This window comes from Sapajus apella, unplaced genomic scaffold, assembly GCF_009761245.1.
Source record: "Sapajus apella isolate SASKATOON/1434 unplaced genomic scaffold, GSC_monkey_1.0 scaffold112, whole genome shotgun sequence".
NCBI classification, from domain to species: Eukaryota; Metazoa; Chordata; class Mammalia; order Primates; family Cebidae; genus Sapajus; species Sapajus apella.
This window is the reverse complement of record NW_022437052.1, coordinates 87,026-91,065: the sequence shown is the minus strand read 5'-3', so window position 1 is coordinate 91,065 and position 4,040 is coordinate 87,026.

The window sequence follows — 4,040 nt, the reverse complement described above, 5'->3', positions numbered from 1 at the left end:
TCTACAGATTTAATGCAATCCCTAGCAAAATTCCAGTGCCATTCTTCACAGAAATAGAAAAAAAATTCTTAAAATTAAAAAAAAATTCTAAAATTTATATGGAACCACAAAAGACCCAGAATAGCCAAAGCTATCCTAAGCTAAAAGAACAAAACTGGAGGAATCACATTACCTGACTTCAAATTATACTACAGAGCTATAGTATAGTATTGGTTGGCACAAAAACAGACATATAGGCCAGTGGAGAAGAATAAAGAACTCAGAATTAAATCCATACATTAAATCCATACATATGTACAGTGAACTCACTTTTTACAAAGGTACCAAGAGCATACCTTGGAGAAAGGATAATCTCTTTAATAAATAGTGCTGAGTAACCTGGATATCCATATGCAGAAGAAAGAAACTAGACCCATGCCTCTCAACATATGCAAGAATCAAATCAAAATTCATTAAAGACTTAAATCTAAGACCTTGAATTATGGAACTACTCCAAAAAAAATTCTAGAAACTCTCCCAGAAATTTGATTGGGCAAAGATTTCTTGAGTAATACTCTATAAGCATAGGCAACCAAAGCAAAAATGTACAAATAGGGTCACATCAAGTTAAAAAGTTTCTACACAGCAAAGGAAACAATCAACAAGGTCAAGAGAGAGCCTACAGGATGGGATAAAATATTTACAAACTACCCATCTAACAAAGGATTAATAATCAGAATATGTAAGGAGCTCAAACAACTCTATAGGAAGAAGAAAACTAAGAATCTGATTACAAAATGGACAAATGATTTGAATAGGCATTTCTCAAAAGGAGACATACAAGTGGCAAACAGGCATATGAAAAGGCGCTCAACATCATTGATCATCAGAGAAATGCAAATCAAAACTACAATGAGATATACTCTCAACCCAGTTAAAATGGCTTTTGTCCAAAAGACAGGCAATAATGAATGCTGGCAAGGATGTGGTGAAGGGAACCCTTGAACACTGTTGATGGGAATGCAAATTAGTACAACCATTATGTAATACAGTGTGGAGCGTCCCCAAAATACTAAAAGTAAAGTTACCATATGATCCAGCAATCTCACGCTTAGGTATATACCCAAAAGAAAGGAAATCAGGATATTGAAGAGATATCTTTACTCCCATGTTTATTGCCGTTACTGTTCACAATACCCAATATTTGAAAGCAACCTAAGTGCCCATCAACAGATTAACGGATCAAGAAAATGTGGTATTTATATGCAATGAAGTACTATTCAACCACAAAAAAAGAATGAGATCATATCATTTGCAACAACATGAATAGAACTGGAGTTCATTATGTTAAGTGAAATAAGCCAGGCACAGAAAGACAAACATCGCATGTTCTCATTTGTTTCTAGGAACTAAAAATAAAAACAATTGAGCTCATGGAGATAGAGAGTAAGGATGGTTACCAGAGGTTGGGAAGGGTAGTGGTGGGATGGGGAGAAGTAGAGATAATTAATGAGTTCAAAAAAGTTAGAAAGAATAAGACCTAGTATTTGCTAGCACAACAGGGTTACTATGGTCGAAAATAATTTAATCACACATTTTAAAATAATTAAAAGCTTATGATTGGATTGTTTATAACACAAAGGTTAAATGCTTAAGGAGATGGATATCACATTTACCCAGGCATGATTGTTACACACTGCATGCCTATATCAAAATATCTTATATACTTCATAAATATATACACCTATGTACCCACAAAAATAAAAAAATTTTTTAACTCTTAAAAAAAATAGGTATTCAGCCTTAGTACAATAAAAGACTTAATAATTTTTACTTTGATTACATGTTGAAATGGTATTTTTATACATTGGGCTAAATAAAATATATTTTAATTAGTACAACAAAAGATTTAAATTAATAATTTTTACTTTGATTATATGTTGAAATGGTATTTTTATATATTGGGCTAAATAAAATAAATTTTAATTAGCTTCTCCTGTTTCCTTTTCCTTTCTTTAATATGGCTACCAAAAAAATTGAAAATCTTTGGGTTGAATTTGCAGCTTACCTCCTGCTTCTGGTGGACAGATTACAATAGGAGTGCCAGCTTTGCAAATTCAAGCCTAGAAACTTGAATGATAAACACTAAAGTCTCTTTCTGGCTTCTTGCTGGATTATTCCAGGAAGCATTGAGAGTCAATATTATAATAAATGCTTTCTTTTGGCTACATTCTTTTTCTCTTGAGCTAATTGTTTAATGTCTTCCTGAGATAGTACTTTTTTTATGCCAAGGACTCCAGTAATAGAATTCCTGACAAAGCAAATGCCACAGAGGGTAGCCACAAAATGCCCTAAGTACATGAAACGTCTTACTCATTAATTTTGATGCCAGACACAGTATGATATCTCTCTTTTTAAAAGTCTCACACATTAAATCAGCAACACTGAAAAAATTGGCTTCTCTCAGTCCTTACTCCTTTGCTACCTAAAGTTCATACTGTTCTCCCTTCTTGGGATTTCCACTTTATTTTCATAAATTTCAAATGTTGTCTCATCTGTTGATATTAACAAAAAGGCTTGAATTTTTGCTTATCTACTTTTGAGGTCTATTTATTGTGTCCCTCATTACCCAGAGTGGGATTAAATTAGATTTTACCCAGTAACTGTAAGTCTTAGAGGACAAAGCCTTCTAATTTTTTGCTTCAGTTCTGGTTCTCAGGAGACAATAGTCCAAATGAATGAATGAATCACCTAGGCCCCAGGAATATTATTTACATTGTTTATCTGATTTCTCAAAATCGAAAAAAATCCAGAGTAAGCACTCTGATTTTCCCTAAGTCAAGGTTTAGATGCCACGCATGGTCCATCCCTGCTTTCCCATGCCAAGTCCAATGGCTAGACTTGTTTGTAGACTTGTTTGGCTGAACAGGGAGGCAGGGAGATCAGATAGTGTGGTCCTTGGACAGACACTTGAGAACCACCTGGGATCTCGTTAGAAATGCAAATCAGTAGGCCTCAACTTATGCTTCCTGAGTCAGAAATCCTGACAGGATTTCTGGAAAAAATTTCCAGTCTTGGCCTGGAAATCTGTACTTCAGTAAGCTTCCCATGTACATACACCCTAAAGCTTAAGAACCAGAAAGAAGTGTAATCAATAATATGGAAGGAAAAATGCAGGGAGAAGACTAAGGAAAAAGCAGACAGAAAGGCAGGAATAAGCCTTCTCAGAGGGTGGTATTGCTGTACATTTCCATACTATCATGTAACTTTTTTTTCTTTCTCAAACATTTTTCTTTAGAATATATTGTACAACACTCATAAGCACACTGTCTCCCAATAAGTCTTCACCAATGACAGCTGAAGCATTGTGTCAACATTTATGGAAGATACATGAGGGTAAGCCATGTCTATTGCTCTCTTCTGGGTAGTATTGTGAAATTCTTGACCAAAATGAATTGAACCCAGACAGGACATTCTAAGGGAGAAAGCACAATACAGCTTACCTGATAAAGACAGCCTGTTTCACCCACCCCAAGGCCAGGCTGATGATAGTAACTGTGGACCCCTTCGTGGTATCTGCAAAGCTCCCCAAGGTCCTCTGAATTTCTCAACCCCCCAGCCCCACAAACCACACTTATACAACATGACCCTGCTCCAAAGTCACATTTGCCTGTCCCCTTCTTTGGGGAATGTGGAAGTGAGGCTGAGAGATTCTTCTTCTGTCTAGGCTAGTGTCTTCAATGAGGTAGATATAAATTCAAGAGCTGTAACATGGTTCCAAATCTCATGTACTCACATTTCAAAACCAGTCATGCCTTCCCAACAGTCCCCTAAAGTTTTAACTCATTTCAGCATCAACCCAAAAGTCCATAGTCCAAAGTCTTATCTAAGACAAGGCCGTTCCAAATGGGATAAATTGGCCAAAAATAAGAGGTGTCTCATCTGAGACAAAGCAAGTCCCTTCTGCCTATGAGCCTGTAAAATCAAAAGCAAGCTAGTTACTTCCTAGATACAATGGAGGTACAAGTAGGTATTGGGCAAATACAGCCATTCCAAATGGA